We start from the raw sequence: 27,782 nt of genomic DNA on the forward strand, positions 1-27,782 counted from the left end.
ATCTCATCCTTATTCAGACTGTGAGATCCTTGAGACAGAAACCTTCTTTTATTTTCTGTTTGCACAGTAGCCACCACACAGGCCTTGATTCCAGTTGGGGTCTCTGGACACTATCATATTACAAATAATATCAGCTTGAAAGGTTTTCTTTCTGTTCCATTGGGGTGGGGTTCCTCCGTGTCAGTACATCTTCAGTGTTAGTCATGCCAATTCAATCCAACTCAGCTCCTTTCCAGACCATCCACCCACCATGGTTTGGGGATAAGTTCTAGTTCTGTAGCAGGACCCAGAAGCAACTCCAGAGCATTTTTTAGAATGAAGCAATGGGCCTGCTCCTGCCTGTTACTGAACAACCTCTGACCCCATTAACTTCAGTAGGAGTTGAGGGCTCTCACCATATTGCAAGAGACACTCAAAAATCTTACAAGGTCAATCTGAGTCAAGCAGTTGAGACCAAAAAACTGACCTACCTTAAAAAGATTATCAGCTACCAAATGGAGTTCAAATCTCCATCAAGTTGAAATCCAAACACTCCATCAGCAAGAATTAAAATACCAACACTGACATCTTTCACATTTAATCTCCTTGTGCTGGCTCTGTAGCTGCATCACAGTTGACTATGGCCCCATTGGATCTAACAATTAAATAGAGACGGGCCTTCTCCACACTTGGATAGAACTCCAGTGTAAACCCAAATTCTTAAAGTGATTTTGCAAGTCAGGTGATGGCACTCTTCCCTCTTAAGGTGGTACTCAACCATTATCCCAGCATGCTGCTGTTAGAAATGACATTGCTTGATCCAAATGTAAAAGGAAGAACAAATTGTGAAGGAAATAATTAAATGCATAGAGGTAAATGTAATGCAACATGGGATTACCACAGATAGATCATGTCAGACTAACCTGATTTCCTTCTTTAAGAAAATAACGGAATTTTTAAATAAGGGAAGTGCAGTAGATATATTTGGACTTCAGTAAAGATTTGACATGGTACCACCTGGGAAATAATGAGGGAAGATAGGGATCAGCACAAGCATTGTAAGCTGGATAAAGAACTGGCCAAAGGGGAGAAGGCAGTGGGTTGTGATGAAAAGTGAATTTGGACTGGACAGATGTTACTAGTGAAGTTTCTCAAAGATGACCAATCTTATTCAATATTTTTATTAAATGATCCTGGCATAAAAAGTAGGAGTGTGCTAATGAAATTTGATGATAAGAAGTTGGCATCGTCAATACAGAGAAGGATTGGAATATTATACAGGGAAATCTGGATGACCTTGAAGACTGGAGTGACAGAAATGGGATGAAATTCAATATTACATGGTGCAAGGTCATGCACTTAGGGTCTAATAATAAGAATTTTTGCTACAAGCTGGGGGCTCATCAACTGGAAGTGACAGAGGAGGAAAGAGACCTGGGTGTGGGGGTCAATAACAGGATGACTATGAGCCACCAGTATGATGTGGCTGTGAAAAAGGCACATTCAACCCTACGATGTATTAGGTGAGGCATTTTCAGTAGATATAGAGAAGCGATAATACCATTGTACAAGGCAAAGCCTCATCTGGAACACTGTGTACAATTCTGGTCACCCAAGTTCAAGAAAAATGAATTGACACTGGAAGAGGTGCAGAGAAGTGCTACTAGGATGATCGGGGATATTGAGGGCCTCTCTTAAAAGAGGAGACTGGAAGAGCTTGATTTGTTTAGTTTGGCAGAAAAGAAACGGAGAGGGGACACGGTTGCTCTCGATAAATAGGTTGGCGGGGGTGAGGTCAATACCAAGGACGGTAAAGAGCTTTAAGCTAAAGGACAATGCAGACACAAGAACAAACAGCCATGAACAAATTCAGGCTGGAAATCAGAAAGTGGTTTCTACCCACCAGAGGGGTCAGATTCTGGAACAGCCCCCCAACAAGAATTGCAGGGAAAAACAATTTGTTTTGAGAGAGAGCTGGACAAATTTATGAGTGTAATTGTATGACAGGGATGCTTGTGGTGATGGGGGACAGAGCTCAACAGCCCTGGGGTTTCCAGTTTATATCCTATGCTCCTAGAGCTCATGCTTCACGGTTTCAGTCGGCAGGGGTCAGAAACAGATTCTCCCCCCACCCCATATATTCTGGGAGGGTTGTTTTGTTTTTTTTAAATCTCCTTTCCCTGAAACATCAGGGATGGCCACAACTAGAGCTGGGACACCAGACAGGGAGGGTCAGGGCTCCGAGGTGGCACTGAGCATTCTCTCTCTCTCAAGAGTTAGGTTGGCTGGTTCTTGCTCAGATGCTCAGGGTTCAACTGATCGTCATATGTGGGGTCAGGAAGGAATTTCCCCCAGCTTAGATTGTCAGAGACCTTGTGAGTTTTTTGCCTTCCTCTGCAGCGTGTAGGTGCAGGTCACTTGCCAGGACTATCAGAGTATCATTTACCTACCGTTGCAGGGCCCTCAAGCACCAGTGCACCTAGGTCCCTCCTACTCTCTGCCTCTGGTACATAACAGTCTTATGTAGGTCTCATTTCCATTGTTGGGTTTACTGTGTGGGTGCTGGGTGGGGTTGGTGGCCTGTGATATACAGGAGGTCAAACTAGGATCTAGTTGTCCCTCCTAACCTTAAACTCTACAAAGACCCCAGGCCACATTCATAAAATTCTACTATTCTCTTTGCAAGAGTAGAAGTTTTTTCCCCCCGGTAGTCCTAGCTAAACTCCAACTCAGGTAATTACATCTTGGCCTACAGTACCTAAATTCCCCCCTTAGTTATAAAAACTGGATCAATTATTCTCCATTTCCTGCCTTGAACTGTTTAAAGGCTTTAGCCTGGCAAAGCATTCCACTCTAGAGTTCACTGCATTCCATGGGGGAGTGAAATTTTACATAACCCAGGTTGACTAGAGTTGAGGTTATAGAATCTTGCCCCACAGGTCGAGAAAGAGAGGGGTGGGCTCCATGGGGAGCCTTTTCCAGCCCTTCTCAGCCAGAAGGAAGATTGCCATGATACCAGGTCTTGAGAAGGAGCAGGTGGGATAGAAGGAGAGAAAAGTAAAGAGATTCTGGAGGATCAAAATGAACTCAGCTCTGTGTGTGTGAATTTAGTAAACATTAATTTCACAGGAAACCACTGCTTGCCCGATGGACTAGACAGGTGCTCTGTAAAGTTGTCCACACACACCGCTCTGCCGATGCAATGCACAGCATCTTAACTGGACGTACAAAGCACTTCAGATGAATTAGCATTCCTGGTGGCGCATAAGCCAGAAAAAACATACAGATTGCCATATGAGGTCAGACCAATTCTCCATCTAATCTCTGACAGTGGCTAATACCAGAGCTTGAGGAGGAATGTACAGAATAGAGCCGTTTTGGAGAGATCTTCCCATCTTCCCTGTGATGTTGCACTCTATATGATTTTATGAAAATATGCTAATGAGTATGAATATGATGTAACTGGAATATGCTTCATGCAAAAGGTGTCTTATAAGGTATCATTACAAAGCTTGCAAAAAGAAAAGGAGTACTTGTGGCACCTTAGAGACTAACCAATTTATTTGAGCATAAGCTTTCGTGAGCTACAGCTGACTAACACGGCTGTTACTCTGAAACATTACAAAGCTTATAATCTACTGAGTGTGGTCATCCTATTTGTATAAAATGTATCACTCTTGTATCTGAAACTAGAAATATGAAATATAACTCTGAGGGCCTATTGTAATTATGCAAAGTGTGGGCCATTAATGGTGGTTTGGAATCTTGATGGCTCCCATCAGCCAGGACAATTGACTGTGGATGGCTCTCTTTGCAGGCAGGCCTTCCTGTGCATCAGTCTGGGAGCAATGAAGGCTTGGAGTCTCACAGGACACGTGACCAGGTCACCTGGTACTGAAATCCATCTTAAACCCGGTCCTTTTCCATTTAGAAGGGGAGGGTGGGGACCCAGAGAGACAAAAGATTCCTGCCTTGTGCCAAAGCCATATAACGGGGTGGAACAGAACAAAGGGGGTGGCCCCTAGCTACCACCTGAGCTGGAACAAGGGCTGTACCAGGGGAAAGGATTGTGCCCAGACTACGAAGACATCCAGTCTGTGAAAGAAACGTATTGAAACATCTCTGAGGGTGAGATTTTACCTATATTCAGTTTTATTGCTGTACTAGACTTAGACTTCCATGTTTTATTTTATTTTGCTTGGTAATTCACTTTGTTCTGTCTGTTACTACTTGGACCCACTTAAATCCTACTTTCTGTATTTAATAAAATCACTTTTTAGTTATTAAATTAACCCAGAGTATGTATTAATATCGGGGGGGGGGGGGCAAACAGCTGTGCATATCTCTCTCTCAGTGTTATAGAGGGCGAACAATTTATGAGTTTACCCTGTATAAGCTTTATACAAGGTAAAACATATATTTGGGGTTTGGACCCCATTGGGAGTTGGGCATCTGAGTGTTAAAGACAGAAACACTTCTTAAGTTGCTTTCAATTAAGTCTGCAGCTTTGGGGCACGTGGTTCAGACCCTGGGTCTGTGCTGGAGCAGATTGGTGTGTCTGGCTCAGCAAGACAGGGAGCTGGAGGCCCAAGCTGGCAGGGAAAGCAGGGGCAGAAGTAGTCTTGGCACATCAGTTGGCAGTTCCCAAGGGGGGTTCTGTGATCCAACCCATCACAGTTCCCTCCTGGCTTCTGGTAGTCAGAGGTTTAGGGTCATTCCGTGCATGGGGTTACATGCCTGACCATCCTGACTCATAGGCATTGATGGACCTATCCTCCATGAATTTATCTGGTCCTTTTCTGAAACCAGTTATATTTTTGGCCATCACAACATCCCACAGCAATGAGTTTCACAGGTTAGTTGTGCATTGTGTGAAGAAGTATTTTCTCTTGTTTGTATTAAACCTGCTGTCTATCAATTTCATCTGGTAACCCCTGGTTTTTGTATTGTGGGAAAGGGTAACTCTTCTCTGTTTGTTTTTCCACACCAATTTTACAGACCTCTATCCCATCCCCCCTTAATTCTTTTCTAAGATGAAGAGCTCTCATCGTGTTAGTCTCTCCTCATAGGGAAGCTGTAGTGATATGTTTGTAGAAGATAATAATTTAGAGACGCTCCCTCATAAGGAACAGTATTGTGAACATAGGCATTTGGAGATGTGCCCTTCAGGCAGAGGTTAGGAACACCACATAGCTGTGTGCAGCAGTTCACTACAGAAGCTCTCCAGTTTGTTTTATTAAAAGTTTTATTCCTTTCTTGTTCACTGGTTTGTTATTTAATGAATCCCAGAATCGTAACATGGTGTCAGAAGTGCAGAATGAGAAGGAAACTGCAGTCATTTTGAAGTTAACTCCTGTGTTTGCAACTGAAAGCAGAGACGAAGTGAGCCACCCGAGAAGCCCGTGGAGCACCAGGCACAGAGGCTTTTCTATGTACTAGTGAGCACAATAGTAGCTTCGCTGGCTTAAGAAGCGGGGCAAAAAAGCCAAAAATGAATGTGTTGCAATGTGGCAGAGAACTGGAAAAAATTCAGACAAGAGATTTGACCTGGATTTAGCAGCCATAGGGGCAGAGGGAAAAAAATGATAAACTGAAACCATCTATCTTTTTTGCATGTTGTTGGGGAGGAAGCATTGGATATTTATAACAATTTTAAGTTTGCAGAAGGGGAAGGCATGATGTTAAATAAAATAATGACTAAATTTGAGGAACATTGCATGCCAAAAAGGAATGATATCTTTCAGAGACAAGTTTTTTACATGCATGGGATGACACCGTAGAGCAATATGTCACAGAATTAAAGAAACTCAGTACAACCTGTGACTTTGATGAGTTGACAGAGTCTCTGGTCAGAGACAGAATCGTTTGTGGCATTAAAGACCATGTGTTAAAAGAGAGTCTGCTCCTTGAAGGAGATTTAGCTTGGGGAAAGGCTCTCCAAATATGCAGGGCAGCAGAAACTGTGAAAGCACAAGCCAAAGAGCTGAATTCACCAGAAGAGGTTATCCATGTACTAAGTACTAAAGAATATAGCCAGAACAGGTCAAATCAGAAAGCAGTGTCACTCACTATGAAAACCACTGCTAGGGGGAAGATTGGATACAGATGGTTATGTGTAAGGTGTGGCTCACAGCATGGCCCCAAACAGTATGTTGCCTTTCGGAAACTGTCGTAAATGTAGGGGAAATAATCGTTTTGCAAAATGCTGCAGATCCCAAATGCAGAAGAGTCAAGTGCATTCAGTTAAAGACAGACAGACATCTGGTTAAGGAGTTCTTTATAGGCAAACTGGGGTCTAGCAAGCCTGATGAGAGGGATTGAATACTGACTAGGACACTGAATGGAACAATTATTCCACTGAAACTGGACACAAGAGCTTAGGTTAATATGGCTGAACAAGATTATGAGAGACTGAAAATAAGACCAAAGCTGGGACCAACAAAAATATACGGTAAGTAACTGGTTATTCTGGAACAAATATACCAGTGAAAGGGAGGTGCATTGCTAGCATCAACTATAAACACACCATGTACAGGCTCCCTCCCGTTCATAGTAGTGCCAAAAGAGGTGACACCACTTTTAGGCCTGGCTGCGCGTGAGAAACTCAGTCTAGTAAAATGGGTGCTCTCACTACAAGATCATAGTGAACCTGGCTATGAGGCACTCTTTTGGGAACATCAAGACCTGTTTTAAGGGTTGGGTTACTTGCAGAGTGAACATACAATCCAGATAAACAAGCAGGTCCCTCTAGTTATCCATCCATGTAGAAAGGTGCCATTTGCACTCAGTAATAAAAACTCAAGGCTGAGCTTGCAAGGATGGAAGCAATGCAAGTAATACAAAAACCTGAGGAGCCAACAGAATGGGTGAGCTCCCTCGTCATCATGGAGAAAAGTAACAGCCAGATACACATATGTTTAGATCCCAGAGATCTCAACAAGGCTATAAAAAGAGAACATTTCAAACTACCAACCAGAGAAGAGATTATGGCTCAGTTTGCAAATGTTCAATATTTCAGTAAATTGGAGGCATCCTCAGGTTTTTGGCAGCTAAAATTAACTGAAGAAAGCTCAAAACTATGCACATTTACTACCCCATTTGGAAGATACAGATTCTTACACTTACCCTTCGGCATAACTTCAGCACCAGAAGCATACCACAAAACCATACATATGATCTATGAACATATTAATGGTGTTATCCACTGAGCTATCAACATTATCATCTGGGGTTCAGAGAAAGAGGAGTATGATCATAGACTTCGAGAAGTCCTGAATGCTTCTAACCTCAAACTAAATAGGAAGAACTGTGCTTTAGGGGTTAAAGAACTGACTTTTGTTGGGGACATTATTTCCAATGAAGGTGTAAAACCTGGGAAGAGGAAGATTTCAGCCACTAAAATAATGCCATGACCCCAGTCAAAAAGGTCCAATGGTTCCTGGGAATGGTTAATTATCTTGGAAAATTCATACTTAATCTATCTACCAAAGCAGCAGCTTTGAGAAAACTCCTAGAGTATAAAAATGAATGGTACTGGGGTGCAGAACAGGAGGAATCATGGGAAGATTTAAAACAACAACTGATACAGGAACCAGTCTTGAAATTCCATGCACCAGGAAAGCCTATTAAAATTTCAGCAGATGCTTAACAGTCTGGGTTAGGTGCAGTGATTTTACAAAAATATGAGGATTGTTGGCAACCAGTGGCATATGCATCCAAATCACTGACTGAGGCAGAAACCAGATATGCAGAGATCGAAAAGGAGCTTTTAGGAATACTGTTTGCCTGTGAGAGATTCAATTAGTATATTTATGGACAGTCAGTGGAATTTGAAACGGACCACAAGCCCCTGATAATGTTATTTAGCAAACTGCTACCTGACTATACCTTAAGGATTCAAAGAATGATGATTTAACTGGGAATTGGTCCTGCTTCGAGCAGGGGGTTGGACTAGATGACCTTCTGGGGTCCCTTCCAACCCTTATATTCTATGATTCTATGATTCTATGATAAAACTGCAAAAGTATGAGTTGGTTGTGACCTACACGCCCAGTAAATCATGTTCACGGCAGATGCACTTGCCAGAGCAGTGGTTCCCATGAAACCAGAGAAGACTTTAGAGACAGAGATGCAAGTCTATGTAGATCCAATGGTAAAGTCAACTCCCATAGCTAACAGGAAACTGCAACATATGAGAGAGGAAAAAGAGAAAGATTAATCATTGGGAATCCTTAAAGAAGTGAGAATAAAGGGTGGCCTGAAAAAATAAACAGTTGCTGTCCAAGTATAAGAGACTATCAGAACTGCAGACATGGACTTAGGGTGATTTTCAACGGCAGCAAGGTTGTAATTCCAATGAACCTTGGAAAAGAAATGCTACGGAAGATCCATGAGGGTCATTTAGGAATTAAGAAGTGCAAACAACGAGCATGAGGAGGTGTTGTATTGGCCGCGGACCAATCACTACATTACTAATGTGGCAGAAAACTGCTTTTCCTGCTTGAAATATAAGCCATGCCAACAGGCAGAGCCATTGAGACCTCCTCCAGTTCCATAAAGGCCTTCTAAGAAAGTAGGTACTGGCATTCACCTGGCAAAGGATTATTTTAATAATCACAGATTATTATTCTCTGTATCCAGAAATTTGCACACTTCACAGTACTAACAGTAAGTCAGTGACAGCCGACGTGAAGGGAATCTTCTCCAGAGATGGAATTCCTGATGAAGTCATTAGCGATAATGGGCTGCAATTTTCCGGTGCAAATTTTAGCAGTTTGCTACAGATTGCAATTTTCATCATAAAACATCAAGTCCAAATTACCCCCAATCAAACAGACTTGTGGAAAGATCTATACGGACAATAAAGAACCTTATGAAAAAGACTTTTGATCGGGCAGGGGTGATATGTGTAAAGCATTTCTGGTTTACCGAAGTACACCCCTGGAGAATGGCTTTTCTCCACAGCTCAGCTGGTAATGGGAAGAAGGATCAGCTCTAATTTACCAGTTACTGATAGCTTGCTGGAATCTCATAACAATTAAACCACATGGAAGATGAAAGAAAATCAGAAGTGGAAGCAGAAATATTCTTTTGACAAAAGGGCCTGCGATCTCCCATCTCTTAACCCAGGTGGATAGAGTATGCCTGAGGAATCACACCTCTAATACTTGGGGTACCATTAAAGAACAGCTGCATCTAAGGTGTTATGTAGCATAGACTGACCAGGGAGATACCTTTTGACGTAATCAAAGGATTTATGAATAAGCTCAGAATGTTCCAACACATTAACAGTTGATGTGGACTCTGGCATTTCCCATCTGACTGATCCTTTATCAACGTACAAAGGAGAAACTGTCAAGGAACAAGAGAACAATTCAGACTCTAACCAAAGGCTGATACTGAAATGATCAGAGCAGGAGATGAAATGTCCTGAAAGACTGCCTAACCTGCCTGGAGAAGGGGTATTTCAGAAAAGTGAAACATTGGGCTTATGGAAATTTCATGGGTTAAGAATTTAATGCATGTGTCATTAGATTGTTGTTAGCTATTTTATATGAGAGTTAATTTGTTTTTCTTTAAGAGGGAAGATGTAGAAATATGTTTGTAGAAGATTATTATTTAGAGACGCTCCCTCATAAGGAACAGTATTATGAACATAGGAATTTGGAGATGTGCCCTGGAGGCAGAGGCTAGGAACACAGGGTGGCTGCATACAGCCCCTCACTGCAGAAGCTCTCCAGTTTATTTTATTAAAAGTTTTATCCCTTTCTCATTCATTTGGTTTGTTATTTAATGAACCCCCAGATCATTACAGAAGCCATTCCATATCCATGATCATCTTTGTTGCCCTTCTCGCACCTTTTCCAGTTCCACTAGATCTTTTTTCAGATGGGGAAACTAGAACCAGACACAATATTCAAGGTGTGGGTGCACCATGGATTTATATGCACAGCTTGGCTTTCATGTCCCAGCTGAAGTACTGGCAGTTAGAAAACACTTTTTACTTGCCAACTGAACAATTTTAATATGGAAATCATTCCGGGGGACAGCATGCTACATGGAGAGGTTCCATAATTGGGATTTATTGCAGGTAAGGTTTCTCTTGATGGTGCATGGGCCAGGAAAGAATTCAGCTGAGTCTTCCCTGGCTGTAATTGGTTCTGTGGTCTTAACAGGTGAAAATGTAGTAAAAACGTATTTTGTCAATGAAATAAGAGCTATGACTTAGAACACACATAAACCAGATCTGTGGAGAAGAAAAGTGTCACTTTTACATAGTTGCTTTATGGCAATAAACATATTTTAAGAGACTCACTTAAGGTCAAACAGTAAGTCAGTGGCAGAGTGAGGATTATTACAAAGGAGTTCTTGGCTCAATTCACTAGACCATACCGCCTCTATTAGTTCTTATTCAAAGCAAATGTCATTTGTTGTTAGTAGTATTTGTAAGGGGATAAAGTGTTAAATGGCTTCTACACAAGCATGTCTGTTTGAGAGGACATTAGAACATAGTACAAGCATCCACGGAGTGTGCATTGGTACATACAGCAGAGGATCTGATGGTTTCGCTATTTCACATACCATATGGAGTTGTTATTTTCCCCATACAGGGCTGGCCCAGGGTCATATAGGCCCTTGGCAAACAACAGAACAAACTTCTTCACACCAGGCAGGAGATCATAAACAATAACATATGCACTTCCAAACCTGCTTCACTTAGGGTGTTTTGGTGAATGGGGGGAGAAATATTTGTTATCCTAGGGTTCCCTGATAATCCAATTCCACAAAATGTTTTTTTTTTTTTAAACTGTTCTATTCTTACCACACTGAGAAGATGTTCCTTTATCAAGGAATAAGGTATACATTTGAAGTTCACAATAAAATGATCATGTAGCTACCCTATGCAGTCAAAAGAATGGGATTCTCTCGGCTCATATTCAAAGTCCATGCATAGGTATGCAGTCTGCTAAAACACAGCAAGATCCTGGTACACTGCCACATTTCTAGTGGATTAATAATCCGCAGGCAACACGCTTGTCTGACTGCAGAGAAATCACTAAATAAAAGAAATATAATTAACACACTGTATGAATGAATAAAGCACTAAGACAGATTGAGAGGACTAACCATTCTGACAGATCCATGTAAAGAATGAAACACTAACTCATGATTCTCAACACCACAGCATAATTTATCCTCTACTTTAAGAGTCTTTTTTTGGCATAAGGAGTAGAGCAAGTGACTCATGCGCTGATCCTGAAGGTGCGGAGTGCCTCTTGCCATGTAAAACTGATTTGAAGGCCCCTTGTAGTAATAGGCTCTAAGAATGCAACTGAAGTCTAGAAGCAGGGATGCAAGCCAAGCTTCGCCACTTATCACAACAGATGTGCTTAGGCTTATCAAAAGGGCTCCCTCGTGTGTTCCACGGGTGAAAGAACAGAGAGGCGACTTGCCCTCTCTTCCTAAAGGCTATTCAATATTCGAATGAAGGCACAGCTCCCATGAAATAGCCAACAGGAGCTACATGCACTTCCAATAGCAGAATTTGCTATGCGCTTGTCCTTTTAAGCCAGATAGTGGAGCCAAAGAGAAACTTCCAATCAGGGAAGAAAAGGGAGGGTAGTTACGACTTCCAGTCTCTGTTGTGATGATCTGTTAGCACCAATGAGATGGAAATGCAAACCGGTAATAGAGGATAGTGCTGTGGGATGCAAGAGGCATGTGTTTGATGGGAGACTGTTCTGGAAGAGTGGGGCACAGCCTAGCCCAATAGCTCTAAGACCATTCTTATATAACAATTTATATTTTCAAAAGAAAACTTGTTATAAAAAGGGAAAACACACTTTTCATAAGTGTTTTAGGATGAGAGGCACCATTAGCCAGAACTATACCAGCATAGATGCTAGCTAGCCTGTTTCATCAGCGTGGTGTGTATATTAATAGTCTGTACACTGTTTAAGAGTAGCAGCCCTGTTAGTCTGTATCCGCAAAAAGAAAAGGAGTACTTGTGGCACCTTAGAGACTAACCAATTTATTTGAGCTCGCTAAAGCTTATGCTCAAAAAAATTGGTTAGTCTCTAAGGTGCCACAAGTACTCCTTTTCTTTTTACACTGTTTAAGTGCCTTTTCCAGAACAGTTCAAAATACAATGCAGACACATTCACAAAACCTAGAGTTATATGAGATGAATGGCACACACACACAGAGCACGCTGTTGTGCAATACAATACTTAGATGCTCCCCATCTGTATTTTATTTCTAAAACATATTTTACTTATTAGTTTAACTTATAATGTCCCTCCAGTTCCACTGCAAAAGAGGATTCTGCCAAAATACAGGGCTGAGCAGATGCCTTGAATTTGTATGAATATGTAATAAATCTTAATAAATAAAAATTAAATATGCCTGTCTGTTGCATATACAAAACCCAGAAATACAAACAGGCATTTTAGTTACCAAAAAAGCACCATGTTTTGGGTACTGAAACTTGCAGATGATAATATGCTTTTGGAAATAATAATAAATCTATATTTTTGCACAAATTGAAATGCAGGAGGAAAATATTTCTTTATGAAAAACTTTTGCAGCGAAACTTCATTCGGGAGACCCTTCTAGACTAATCTTTAAGAACGCTTTCATTTTAAAACCTGGTATTTGTGTGTCCAACAGGAAAACATTTTGTGACTTTAGTTGTAAAGGTTTTCTCCAAAGGAACTGTTTAGTGGTTTTGGGCAGAGTTCTGTTCCCACAGGAAATCATAACCTCATGTGAGATCATAAACAAAGTTTTTGCCCAATGTCTAATCCAGCTCCACCCTAATCTCCAAAATTTTAGCCTAGATGAAAGGGAAACACTGGTAGGAAGGTGTCACCTCCCAGGTTAGCAGCTTTTCTGAAATATATTATGTCGTGGCATTACAACTGTTCTGGTCACTACTGATTTTTCATCTTTGCACTGCACTTTTTGAGTTTAAATGTAGCTTCAGAGCCGAATCAACGCAGCAGAGGGATTAAGATGGACTCAACTGCAGATGAATTGCCTACGGTACACAATACAGGTTACGCTAATTCCTCGCCAGTGGTTCATCAAGCACACAGAGCTGGGCTAAGGTGCAGTATACAAAGCCAAGACGACCCCCAAAGCGAACAGTCGAGAGCGCTAGCCGCTGAGAGGGCTCGATCCCTGCAGGCAGAAACCAAACAAGCATTCATCATTCGGTGCTTCTCAAACAAGAGCTGGGGGTTGATTAATTGGGATCTGAATTCAGCCTCCAGTGACATTAAACCCAACCCCACTGCCCCTGCTCGCAGCCCCCGGACATTCACACAAGGGCTCCTACCTCTTGGCTTTTAATTCACCTTCATGGTTTCCCTTTTCTCCGCCGCTCCCTTGAAATCGCTCCCCGGAGCAGCTGGCGTCTCCGGGTTAATCCCCGCCAGGCTGGGCTCGCAATCCCCCGAGGCCACTCATTAGCGTAATCACCTGCCGGCGGCCAAGCCGAGCGGCGACAGGAGCTCGCTCCAGCCGCCGCCCCCGGGGACGCGCTGCTCAGACGGGCTTGTTTACCCTCCCGCCCGGCGCGGCTGGACGCCTTTCCAGAGGGCTGGACCACAGGCGCGGGCGAGGAGCCGCTGCAAGGACCGTAGCGCTCGGCTCCTGCACCGCGCCGCGGCCGGCGTCGCCTCCCCCGGGGGGCGCTCAGCGGGCAGCCGCGGGGGCGCGGGTCGGTCCTGGGCAGCTGGCGGGGGGGGCGGGGTAGCCAGAGGGGAGCCGTTTCCAAAGCGCCGGTGGCTACTTCAGAGCCGCTCTTCCCGCGGCTGCTCTGCCGGGCAGGGACATCCCAGCACGGCTTCACACCCCGCTGGGGGCCGCGGGGCAAGGCAGCCGGGTGTTTCCCATCCCGCAGAGACGCGCGAGCCGATTTTACCTCTGGAGCCAGCAGCCCAAACGCTGCTCGGTTACAGGCTGCTCCGCCGGCCCGGGCTAGGCATTTCCTTTCTACCTTCCCGTGCAATGCACTCCTCCCCTTCTCCAGCTAACTTCTTCTTCCCCGGGGAGCAGAGCGGCTTCTCCCCACGCGGCCGGCTGCCAAGACAGGAGGAAGCACGACCCAGGCTGCTAAGCGGTGTCTGTCCCATCCAGGGAGTGCTTCCTGGCTGAAAGGAACGAGACCGCAGCTACGGACACAGCAGCCCGTGTGCGGTGCGGGGCAGGGTGGGCGCACGCTGCTTTATTCTGTTCGACCTGCAAGCAGGCAACGCGTGCCAGTCCGACCTGAACACCATGCCTCCCGTCAAACCCGCGCTGAAAGCAAAGAGCGCTCCCTCCAGACCACAGCTACCGAAAGAGATCTTGCATGCAAATCATATCTTCCCTGTTCCAAATTAATTCCCCGCTGAGGCTGCAACGAAGCTACAGTTTGTGACACTCCGTCATGACACGTGCTGTTTGCTGCTGGAAACAAGGTCTTTCTGCTGAGACACAAAACCGAACACCGCATCACCTGTGATCATCTAAGATAGCGTTGCAATTTTTCACAAGAGTTATCGCCAGTTTCCAACTTGGACAATTGCATTCCGGCTTCTTAAATTACCTTTCGGCTTCAACTGGATATTGTATTTTTCACTTGTGTGTACACTGTTTTGATTCCACTCTTGTGCTGGTTACGGCTGTGTATTCTTTTGATTGTACTGCATGGGAAAATCTTCAATCCTAGTTTACAAAATATAGGTACAGCTAAATTAGCAAGACAGTCTGAAGCTCAGCAGTGAAAGGGTAAAATCTTTCCCTCGCTACACTCCTGCACTGAAGCCTTGCAAATATTTAACTTAACTTGATCAAACTGCCTGTGAGCTAAAACTTAAAATGCAGTTCTGTTTCAAAATGTGGCTGGGTAAAAATGATCCTGTTGACAGAGTAGATCCGCTCTCTGTGTCTATTTAAAACATCGCTGCTTATTTGGAGGAGCTAAAAAGCTGTATTACTTTTTACTCCAGTAGCCCTGCACAGCCCATAGAGCTCAAATATGACAGTTGGATACTGTTCTGCTTCCTGCATCAACTAGAGAATTGTTAAATAAGCTCTGACTGTAGAATCTTTGTTGCTGGCAATTCCTGAGCCAGAAAGATCTGAGCCTGTGGAGGACAGGCTTCCCCCCCCCCCCCCTCTAAGTCTTTTACTTTTAAATGGAATACATTTTCTCTGAAAATCACCAAGAAGCAATAAATATGGAACCCTTCTACAGTCACTTTTCAGAGCAGAACCTCACCTTTTCTATTATGAACATAATAGTGTGATGGAGTAGCCAGTATCCCAGCCTGAATTTCTGAGGAGACATATGCTTTGATGGACATTGGAGAAGGCATCTATAGATGCATCAGTTTGCTGAGCTAGTGATGCAGTCTGAGATCCTTCATTTACTTCAAACACAATGCTGCCTTTGTGTAAAGTTATACACAACAAAAAATTACATTTACAGAACATTAAGCTTGCAAAGGTAGGAAATGCCAGAATCAAGATTGTCTGTGCAATCTTAATTCAGCCACCTAATGCATATGCATTATGATAGATTCTCTGATATACATGATCACATTTTTTTCCACAGGACAGCCTTAATTCTGGCATTATACTCACATGCACACCATGCCTTGCTGTGGCCTATGTTTCTGAGTGGGTACTTTTTCTTTATGGCCCAGCAGAGCCAGTTAATACTAGGGTGACATCCACCTTGCCATGTGCATAGTTAAAGAAACTGGATAATACAGAGAAATCACAGTTACCTTTATGATTCAGAATTACATTATATTTCTCCATTTTAAGAGTGCATTAATTCAGGGCATACTAGTATCACTGTCAAAAGGATCCAGGCCACATATAGCACACAGGGAGTGTGGTGTTCTACAGGCGGAAGGAGAAAAACAAATTCCCTTATTTTAATATTTCCGTAAGAGACATAAGGCTTGTTACAGTAATTCACTACTGAGTATTAATGTAACAAATTAAAACAGAATTGCAGCAAGAAACATACATGAAGGAGCTATAGTGAAATTAAACATGCTTTGAATCCATTTATCTAAATGCTTGCAGTTCTCATTTCACAAAACTGGATGATCTTTAAAAAATAAGTTGAGCAGCTGGTGTGCATTTCAAAGTCAGCTATTGTGATGTAAGTCAAAACAATATTTTAATCATATGTTTTACGACAAGTAGAAGGACTAAGGTATAAACACATACATCACGTTTTCAGAAAGAAAAATGGCTCTATACATGTAGAAGTAGCCAGCAAGACTACTCAGAACAACAGATCAGCTCCCACTGCACTACCTACTGCATATGAAATGGCTGCCAAACTCATTCTGTAGTGACATTTATCATTTCAGACCACGTACCAGTGCTACAAAATTAAGGCTATATAATTACCTCCATCCACTGACTGTGTCCCATAGCAGTTAACAGAAGTTTGGCACAAAGATCAACAGCAGTATATGGCCTTTGTGTAGTAATTAATCTTTTAGCCAGTTCTTCAATGAGTACTGTCTGGGCAAGGAAAATTTCAGGAATACGGCCTCAGATAGTGACATTATCGCTGCATTCATCATCACTCCAGGGGGGAAAATGGTGCAAGGCATTTTTAGGGCCAGTGCTTTTTTGTTTTTTGTTGTTTTTTTTTTGTGCTCCTAAACTTATCTGTTTCCATATGCAGTTAGCATGTTTGATGCAAATCAGGTAACAGTGCGCACAAGTTACCTGAGAGACACAACTGCACACCTAAATGATACAGAAATCTGACCCATAACATGCCATTATGAGGATTAAGAGTTAATACTTCATTGAGATACATAAGGACAGTTCGCAACTCTCAGCTATGTCTAACACAGCTCACCTTACTGTCCACACTGGTGCTTTTCGTTACTGCCCGTGCTCCCGTCAACGAAATGCTGTCCACACTGGTGCTTTTAATCGCTGCCCGTAGTCCTTTCGTCACTAAAACTTTTGTTTTTTCATACCCCTGAGCGACAAAAGTTTTAGCGACAAAAGTGCCAGTGTAGACATATTTCAGAGTAACAGCCGTGTTAGTCTGTATTCGCAAAAAGAAAAGGAGTACTTGTGGCACCTTAGAGACTAACGAAAGCTCATGCTCAAATAAATTGGTTAGTCTCTAAGGTGCCACAAGTACTCCTTTTCTTAGTGTAGACATAGGTTGTCTAAAATGGCACTACATTCCTTTCACACTTAAAAGGATACTGGATACCTTGCCAGCTATAAGTGGTAGAAACCCTTCATTCTTTTAAAAAATAACTTCAGATTTTTCTGAAACTGGATGTGTCATTGACAATGGATGTTTGACACCCTGGACGTATTACATAATACACATTTTCTAAAGGCTCCAGGCTCTCATAGATCTGTTAGGGAGAAAAATTAATTAATTAAATTCCTATGATCACGCAATAAGTATCTATATCCAGGAGAACATCACAATGTTCCATTTTTCCATGGAGGGGAACAACAAACCTCAGAATTCAGCCAGAAACCAGACAAATGACTCAAAGGAGGCTTAAAATTAACCAACAAAAATTCACACCCATCAGAGCAGATCCAAGACTGTAAAGGCCACATTCTGCCACCTGTGTGAATATGGAGCCACTCTGCTGACATCCATATGGGTCTACTTGCAATTGTTCTCTGGACTGGAGAATACTCAGCCTCTTTGAGTTCCCCGTCTCTCCATGCAGCGTGCCATCAGAAAGCCAGAAACAGGCTTCAACCAGTACCAGACCAGATACTATCACAGTATGTGCCTGAAAACACAGCAGAGAAAATCTTTCCCTTGCAAATAATTAACCCTTTCTTGACCACACACATTAACAAAAAGAGCCAATAAACGCCAGCTGTAAATGGCCCTGAAGAGCCAGCGATGAAGCCCAAGATCAGCATTTCATAGAGCCATCCAGGCCATGCATAGGTAGGGCTCCGTCTGTGTCTGTCACGGAGGCCGCAGAAGTCATGGATTCTATGACTTTCTGAGACCTCCGTGACTTCTGCAGCGGCCAGTGTGGCTGACCCCAGGGCCACCCAAGCAGCTGACTCTGGGGTCGCTGCTCAGGTGGCCCCAGGGAAAGTCACACCTGCTGTTGCTGGACCAGCTCTGCAGCCAGCTGCTTGGGCAGCCCCACAACCAACCACTCCGGCCTCTGCTCCGGTGGCCCCGGGACCGCCAAGCAGTGGTCTCTAGGGTGGCCAGAGCAGCCACTCCTGATGGTCCCCAGGCAGCTGGAGCAGCTGCTGCTGGCAGCCCTGGGCAGCCCCCCCAGAGTACCGTCCCCCCCCAGCAGCAGACCCCCAGGGCGCACCTCCAAGCAGTGCCATCCAGAGGAGTCAGGAGTATTTATAGTATATGTCATGGACAGGTCACGGGGCCATGAATTTTTGTTTATTGCCTGTAACCTGTCCATGACTTTTACTAAAAATACCCGTGACTGAATTGTAGCCTTATGCATAGGTGCCGGAACTAAATGTGCGGGGGGTGCTGCTGCAGCTCCTGGAAGCAGCAGCATGTCCCCCCTCTGGCTCCTACGTGGAGGCGCAGCCAGGCAGCTCTACATGCTGCCCCATCCACAGGCACCACCCCTGCAGCTCCCATTGGCCATGGTTCCCGGCCAATGGGAGCTGCAGGGGTGGTGCTTGGGGTGGGGGCAGCATGCGGAGCACCCTGGTTGCCCCTACACATAGGAGCTGGAAGAGGGACATGCTGCTGCTTCCGGGAGCCACACGGAGTCATGGTATGCACGGAGCGAGACAAGCCCTCAACTCCGCTCCCCAGCTGGAGCCCCGGAGTGGGGCAAGGCCCAGACTCTGCTTCCTGGTAGAAGACTGAGGGCCAGATTCAAACATCTGAAGGGACGGATGCAGCCCCCAGGCCTTAGTTTGCTCACCCCTGGTCTAGGGCACCACTGCTAGACATGTTGTCACACGGATTCTTATCTGCACCACACTTACACATCTCTGTACCAGGCAGGCTGCTGGCCAAACATTTGTAGGGTGGTGAGCATCTGGTCTTTGTACATGAGCATTTAATTAGCTGCAGGATTGATTCAGGAGCACGTGGTATTTCACACACAACTGGTGTGATCAGTCCATCCTCCAAAAGACTCATCCATGCCCAAATAGGATACGCTCGATCATCCTGGAGCCATTCCATTGTTTGATAATTTGCCCTCCTAATAGCACGTATAAATGGATCCCTTGTCGGTGTCAATTTTTCTCTGTTTATCTGCTTCTTGGACAACATCCACCAGCATAGCTCTGCAAGTGTTGTAATGGTCTTCAAATGGTAAACTTGGCATATGAACACTTCCAGTGCATTTAGGATGTCATCAGTGTCTGTCCCTGCCATTCCGAGTACCTTCAGAGCAAGGAGAGAGTCACTGGAGGCTGAATCAAATGCCTTCTAGTAAGATCATTTGGTCTTTCCAGCCAACCTTCCAGTAGTGTTGCATCCTGATGGAAACCTGGCTGTGCAGTGACTTTATTGGTCCACATGATAGGAACACCTCTCTGAGAGATACACAGCAATTCTGTTCCCCAGCAGCAGGCACAAAAACAGAATCTTGCGGAAGTCTTGAATAGCGTCTCAGAGACAATAGTGGAACATCTGTGTCTTGTGCAAAAATCTGGAGTTAAATAGCACCTTTCTCTGTGGCATTGGTGGCATGCACGATAATTTGAGTGTCAACCTCCTCCTGGGAGCGACAAAGAAACTCCACTGAACAGGCAGCAGCTTTATTATGCTATGCAATGATGAAATTATTCAAGCAATTCTTTGCATGCTGTAGCATTTTTCCTGCAAGGTATGCAGTTAACATCCTTCTACCCCATACTTGCATGTAGCTTCTTCACTGTAACGTCTGGAGATGTTCATGAAGTCAATGATTTTGTACTGGACAGTTGCAATACCATGGAGTCTCTTCTTTCTGATAATATTTTAATTGATCCCTCTGCATGTGTGTCAAACACGAGGTGAACCTTGACATAGGTCCAGTATTTTCTCTGTAGCTTCATAATGAAGTGTTCAGCCAAATCTCGGCAGCTGTTAACAGTTTATGGTTTGTGGAGAGCTTGTACCTCAGCCATACTATCTATGATTGCTACATTGAAAGGCCTCTGCTGGTATAAGGTACTGGTCACATTGTCAATAGGTGCTGGCTTAGGAAGACCATGCAAGATGTGCATTAGTTTGCTTTTCACCTGGCACGTAATGCATGATTTCATCATATTGAAGTATCATAAAATCATAGAATATCAGGGCTGGAAGGGACCTCAGGAGGCCATCTAGTACAACCCCCTGCTCAAAGCAGGGCCAATCCCCAATTTTTGCCCCAGATCCCTAAATGGCCCCCTCAAGGATTGAACTCACAACCCTGGGTTTAGCAGGTCAATGCTCAAGCCACTGACCTATCCCTCCCCACCCCCAAGGAGAAGCTGGGGGCGCCTTGAAAAACTACACCAAGATACCACAGAGAAATCATAAGTACTTTCCCTAAAGTCTCATGTAAATCAACATCACTCTGAGACACAGATATGACCAAGAGACAAGCAAACAGTAACCTGTCTGCAGTTAGCTCTCGAATGTTCCCTGCTACCTTTATTCTACTTTCTTCTTTACATTCGAGCACAGCTTTAGTCTGTTCTTCTTGATTGGAGCCCATAGACTGATGGAGCCTTGGACAATTCTCTGGGTTTTGAAGGCTTCATGCAAGTCCTGACCCAAAGTATTCATCCAATTGACATCTTTAGCTATCTCCTCACTTTCATGCTTTCATCATGATATTAATGAGCTCTGGTCTGTCATCATATATGAATGGGTTGCCAGTGTGAGGAAGCTCATCCAGTACATTTAAAATTGCCCCTTTTTGGCATTTAACAGCACCTAATGAGTCTGGGTGGTGCTGGGCTACTTCTGGGGAAGTCATCCCAGCACGTTTCATTTGAAATTTGATGGAGTTTTGGGGTTGTCCAGAAAAAACAAGGAAGAGCATTTAGATGCTGTGTTATGCCCACCAACCCCACGGCTTTCACTGCTCTGTTTCATGTTCTAGAGCTTCATCTGAACCACGTGCACAGAAGGGAACTGGCAACCTTTTAACAACCCAACTTCCTTTTCAAAATTCCTCACGTACATCAGGGTAAGACTTTTCTACACTTTTTATTTCAGCGAGGTACTCGCAGAATAGTTGGTTAAATCAAAAGCAAAAAAGTATTTCAAAAAGTCTTGCAATGCAGCAAGATGCAAATTCAAAATAGCAGTCCTAACAGATCAAATAAAGGGTAGCAAAGAGTCAACCATCTTCATGAATCGCTGCACCATCCCCAAAATTTGCTTCATCGCTGATTCAATCTTATCAAATTGCTTGATCCATTCTGTATAATGGCAGCTCTCCATCGTGCGCAATGGGTCATTGAGAGCTGAATGTACACTGGATGTGTGGCCCTGGGAAATGACTTCAAACACATTAGTGTGCTTTTCAAACAAGACATCTAGGTGGCATTTTCAAAGGGCAACAAGTGTTTGTGTGTGTGCTGCCTCACTAGAATTTGGTTCACAGTATGGTGTCACTGTACAAAATACCCCAGATCCACATCCCATTGGCGTATGAATTAGAGCAATTTCTAGCTGGATGCTGACATCTCAACCAGTGCCTCTTTACAGTTCTTTTGACATAATATATGCTCAAATAAATTTGTTAGTCTCTAGGGTGCCACAAGTACCCCTTTTCTTTAAACAAAACTGATAATCGGTACCACTGAACTGCTTCTTTTTTGCCAATGATGGCTGTGACGTTACTGACATAACCTGTGACCATATAAATCATTGTTGTAACCACTGTTGTATATTTGCAACAAGTATTGTACAAAGATTGTCACGTAAGGTGTCTATGGAAAGGTTATGATTTGCTAATTATGATTATGCTATCTGTGTGTATCATTTTTGTAGCTGAAGTTATGAACATTGGCTATGTACTTGTATATGAATGAGTTTTGATTCCAAGTAGCCTCAGTGTAGCATTTGGTCAGCTTCTTGAGAAAGGAATTTGCAAATTAAGTGCCCAATCAAGAAACACTTAACTGACAACGGGCCTTGGAAGACTCCAGTCCACATGAGAAGTCTTCCTGGGAATGTTCAAGATAGCATGTGAGCAGTGGCTGCTGCCTGTAAAGAACTTGAGTCATGCATGGACATGTGACTTGCCCATGTGACTCCAAACTCCATTTTACTGTAATTTTCCACAGTAAGAACAAAGAGGTGTTCTTACACCTGGAAGACACTATAAAAGGCTGATGCCTCATCTCCATCTTGTCTTCAATCCTGCTTCTTATTTCTGGAGGGACTTTGTTACAAACTGAAGCTCTGAGCAAAGGCCTGAATGACCCATCCCAGCTGTGGATGTACTCCAGAGATTTGATTTGTGCCTGCAGTTTATTCCATCACCACTACAAGTCTAAACCAAGAATTTTGCCATTACTGTATGTAATTGATTCCATTTAACCAATTCTAGCTCTCATCTATATTTCTTTCTTTTTATGAATAAACCTTTAGATTTTAGATTCTAAAGGATTGGCAACAGTGTGATTTGTGGGTAAGATCTAACTTGTATATTGACCTGGGTCTAGGACTTAGTCCCTTTGGGATCGGAAGAACCTTTTTCTTTTACTGGGATATTGGTTTTCATAACCATTCATCCCCATAACGAGTGGCACTGGTGGTGATACTGGGAAACTGGAGTGTCTAAGGAAATTGCTTGTATGACTTATGGTTAGCCAGTGGGGTAAAACCAAAGTCTTCTCTGTTTGGCTGGTTTGGTTTGCCTTGCCTTGGTGTGCAAAGGAACCCCAGCCTTGGGCTGTAACTACCCTGCTTTAAGCAATTTGTCCTGAATTGGTACTCAGTTGGATCCCACCAGAACCAGCATCGTTACAATGGCAAATCAACCTGAAGTTTTTCTTCCACTTCCAGTAATCTGTAACATAAAAAAAAAAAAAAAGCAATCAAGTATCATGTTCTGAGCATTAACTTGCAACACGGTACCATCATTTGAGGGCCACAACTTAACTTTGTGAGGACTGCATGTTTGACATGCCTTTGTAAAAGTATAATTTTAAAAAGTTGATTTTTAAATGTTTTCCAGGTATATAATTATTCTAGGTGTGTCATATCTGGTACCATTGTGTTCGTGGGAGAAAGGACTGTCGACTGACGCACAACTGGACCCGTTTACGACGACACTGTATTATCAAAATTTCCACCAACCAGAGAACTTGGAGCTGGGAGCCAGGGGGGGCAGCAAGTACCCCCTGCCATGCTGCAGAGGATGACACCCTTGAATTATGGTTCTGTAGTTTAAACGAACATAAGGAAGTATTTCTTCACACAGCATGCAGTCAACCTGTGGAACTTGTTGCCAGCGGATGCTGTGAAGGCCAAAAGAATAACTGGTTTCAGAATTAGATAACTGCATGGAGGATAGGTCCATCAGTGGTTATTAGCCAAGATGGTCAGAGATGCAACCCCCATGCTTCGGGTGCCTCTAAACCAGGGGTGGGCAAACTTTTTGGGCTGAGGGCCACATCTGGGTGGGGAAATTGTATGCAGGGCTGGGGCAGGGGGTTGGGGTGCGGGAGGGAGTGCGGGGTGTGGGAGGGGGTGCGGTGTGCAGGAACGGGCTCAGGGCAAGGGATTGGGGCAGAGGAGGGGAATGGGATGTATGAGGGGGCTCAGGGAAGGGGGCTTGGGTGCAGGAGGGGTGCAGAGTGCAGAAGGGGACTCAGGTCAGGGTTGCAGGCGGGGTGCAGACTGCAGGAGGGAGCTCAGAGCAGGGGGTTGGGGTGCAGGAGGCATGCGGGGTGTGGCAGGGGGCTCAGGGCAGGGGGTCGGTGTGCAGGAGGGGAGCGAGGTGCAGGCAGGGGGCTCAGGGCAGGGGGTTGGGGTGCACAGGGGTGCAGGGTGCAGCAGGGGGCTCAGGGCAGGGAGTTGGTGTGCAGGAAGGGTGCGGGGTGCAGCAGGGGACTCAGGACAGGGGGTTGGGGTGCACGGGGTTGTGGCGGGGGCTCAGGACAGGGAGTTGGGGTGCAAGGTGCAGGCAGAGGGCTTAGGGCAGGGAGTTGGGGGGTGGGGTGCAGTAGGGGTTCAGCCTCCGGCCCAGCTCCGCTTACCTAAAGCGGCTCTGGGGTAGCAGTGGTGCACACAGGGGTCAGGGCAGGTTCTCTGCCTGCCTGCCCTGGCCCCATGCCGCACCACTCCAGGAAGCAGCCAGAACCACGTCCCTGTGCAGCCCCGGGGGGGGGGCGGGGGCAGCACAGGGCTCTGCGCACTGTCCTTGCCACGCCTCCAGGTACCTCCACCAAAGATCCCATTGACCGCAGTTCCCCGTTCTGGCCAATGGGAGCTGCGGCGGGGGCGGGGGGCGGTGCATGGAGGCAAGGGCAACGCACGGAGCCCTCTGCCCCCACCTGGGGCCCCAGGGACATGGTGCTGGCTGCTTCTGAGAGCGGCGCGGGACCTGCGGCACCGTGGGGCGCAGTCCCGTGGGCCAGATCCAAAGCCCTGAGGGTCCGGATCTGGCCCGCGGGCTGTAGTTTGCCGACGCCTGTTTTAAACCCCTGACTGCCAGAAACTGGGACTGGATGGCGGGGTGGATCACTCAATAATTGCCCTGTTCTTTTCATTCCCTCTGAAGCATCTGGGACTGGCCACTGTTGGAAGACAGGATACTGGGATCAATGGACTATTGGTCTGACCCAATATTGCCATTTTTATGTTCTTATGTAGATTTTTACAAATCAAATGACACCTCCCTTGCCTTTCTATAATTAACTTGCCCATGGAATTACACATTCTTCCAGACTATTAAACAGTAGCTGACATTCAAAACACGAGAGTCTCATTCTTCCAAAGTGGAATTTTACAGAACTCTTATCTAGGCACTGTGTCTGTTTTAGTGGTGACACTATACATAGCCCTCCCCATCTTCTTTGCACAAGTGCCTTTCTGGACTACTGGTTCCAAATTTATTACATGAACCAGAAACCTGGCCCTTCAAGAACGGAGTTGTTTATGGGCAAGCATTTGTTCAGTTAGCGAACAACCATGTTATAGTTGCTGTCTTTTTCTTCATTCAAGCTCTACTTACAGACTGATCATTTTAAAAATAATCATCATATATAAATAAAATTTCTACTGTAAGAGAACATTCTGCCAAGCACTCTTTACATAACTACAGCAGTACAATAAAACATGTGTATGTGTTGCAGCTAAATTATTTTTGCTTTACTGAGCCGTACTTTGTAAATCATAGAATCGTAGGACTGGAAGGGACCTCAAGAGGTCATCTAGTCCAGACCCCTGAACTCATGGCAGGACTAAGTATTAGCTAGACCATCCCTGACAGGTGTTTGTCTAACCTGCTCTTAAAAATCTCCAGTGACGGAGAGATTCCACAACCTCCCTAGGCAATTTATTCCAGTGCTTAACTACCCTGACAGGAAGTTTTTCCTAATGTCCAACCTAAACCTCCCTTGCCACAGAAGAAGCCCATTGCTTCTTGTCCTATCCACAAAGCTAAGAAGAACAATTTTTCTCCCTCCTCCTTGTAACAACCTTTTGTGTACTTGAAAATTGTTACGTCCCTCTCGGTCTTCTCTTTTCCAAACTAAACAAACCCAATGTTTTCAATCTTCTGTCACAGGTCACATTTTCTAGACCTTTAATTATTTTTGTTGCTCTTCTCTGGACTTTCTCCAAATTGTCCACATCTTTCCTGAAATGTGGGGCCCGAACTGGAGACAATACTCTAGTTGAGGCCTAATCAGCACAAAGTAGAGCGGAAGAATTACTTCTCATGTCTTGCTTACAACACTCCTGCTAATTAATCCCAAAATGATGTTTGCCTTTTTTTTTTTTTTGCAACAGTGTTACACTATTGACTCCTATTTAGCTTGTGATCCACTATTACCCCAGATCCCTCTCCGCAGTACTCCTTCCTAGGAAGTCATTTCCCATTCTGTATATGTGCATATCTGATTATTCCTTCCTAAGTGGAGTACTTTGCATTTGTCCTTATTGGATTTCATCCTATTTACTTCAGACCATTTTTCCAATTTGATCAGATCATTTTGAATTATAATCCTATCCTCCAAAACATTTGGAACTCCTTCCAGCTTGGTATAGTCCACAAACTTTATAAGTGTACTCTCTATGCTATTATCTAAATCACTGATGAAGATATTGAACAGAACTGGCCCCAGAACTGATCCCTGCGGGACCCCACTCATTATGCCCTTCCATCATAATAATAATCCCATAGATTATTATTTTGCGGTAATTCCAGATTTATGGGTGATACAACCATTTTGCTTGGCACTAAAATAATTTGTTTACCTATTACACTAACACCGTAGATTATTAAAAGTGAAAGAATTTTAAAGTTCCAGTTTACCTCTCAGTGTTTGTTTACTATTTCCATTTCTCTGAACAATTAAGTCAATTTCACCTTTCTCATAGTCACTTTCACTTTTGAGTTTTAGACATTGTGGGGGAATGTTTATTTGTTTTAAAGTAATCTGTTTTCATTGGAATCTTTTAAACACTGTTGGGAACATCTCTACTACTCTAAGGTTTTATCTAAGCTTGTTTTTAGAAAAATTTCATTTGGGAGCCAAATTTAGAGTTGACAGTGTCCTTTAAAAACCAAAGAGTGAAGGACCAGATTCTAACTTCACATGAACTTTCAGCCCAATCCTGCATCACTGGTGTGAGTGGATGGGTTCCCATCAGCTTCCATGGGAACAGGATTGTGTCCATTATGTAGATCTGCACATTTCATCTCAGATAATCCTTTTTTGTGTATTGAGTTGAGAATATTTCCATGAATATTTCTGAAAATATATGCTTATTATTTGTAGATCTATATTTAAATTCCTATCTTTTCCCCCTCAGGGTTAAGCCACAGCTTTCTCACTCTTTAACCTCTTCCCAATATTATTTGTTTAACTAAAGACATGAACATTTTGGTTGAATCAAAGGTTGTGTTTTGAATTTTTGTTTCCTCGTCTGTACAAAGGTTAGCATTTCAGAACATAACCTACAGACACTTTTACTCCAGAGAGAGAATTCAGAAAGCAAACTATTTTAACTCCAGTTCTGTTGGGTGTAAAAAGTTACACAAGAAGCACAGCAACCATGGGGAAGGGGAATCATAGTTATCAAATGGATTTTGCAAGAGCAGCAATCTGCATCTTCCAAGAAAACATCCTGAGACCACACACAGCACACAAAGTGCCAGACATTTCATTACCCAGTAACCGCTCAGGTTTATATTTGGAAACAGTATTTAAAAACACCAAATAACTAACTCGAGACAGCTTCATGCTGCTTCTGAGGCATTGATGGGTTTTGCAGAGAGCCTCTATCCCTGTTATAGAAATCCTTTAGTTTTGTACACAAAAGTTCTTCTAATATTAGTTGTCAGAAAAGTAAACCTACCAAATAAGTGCAGCAGACTGATGGGAAGATCCAGCAGAGAAGTAGCAAATCACCAGGACTTCATTCTCAGAGCCATCTTTGAGCATTGTGAGTTATAGTGAAAGATACATAGTGCATCCGACAAAGTGGGTATTCACCGACGAAAGCTCATGCGCCAATACGCCTGTTAGTCTATAAGGTGCCACAGGACTCTTTGCCGATATATAGTGACTTACTCCAGGAAAAGGATCCATTACTGATACCCAGTCCTTACCCCCCCTTTGGTGCT

General features: G+C 43.9%; 1 protein-coding gene across 8 annotated transcripts in view; it reads right to left on the reverse strand.

Annotated features, from left to right (window-relative positions):
- PDZD2 (PDZ domain containing 2) overlaps positions 1 to 27,782 on the reverse strand; it is a 320,331-nt gene that overhangs the window by 171,480 nt on the left and 121,069 nt on the right. Inside the window, exon 1 of one of the 8 annotated variants that reach the window (XM_048851668.2) lies at positions 13,907 to 14,552. The exons of 6 other annotated variants lie outside the window; for them this stretch is intronic. The gene's annotated coding sequence lies outside the window, so the exon portion shown is untranslated. One more of the 8 variants, XM_048851667.2, reaches the window with a different exon arrangement.

Source organism: Caretta caretta, chromosome 5, assembly GCF_965140235.1.
Source record: "Caretta caretta isolate rCarCar2 chromosome 5, rCarCar1.hap1, whole genome shotgun sequence".
NCBI lineage: Eukaryota > Metazoa > Chordata > Testudines > Cheloniidae > Caretta > Caretta caretta.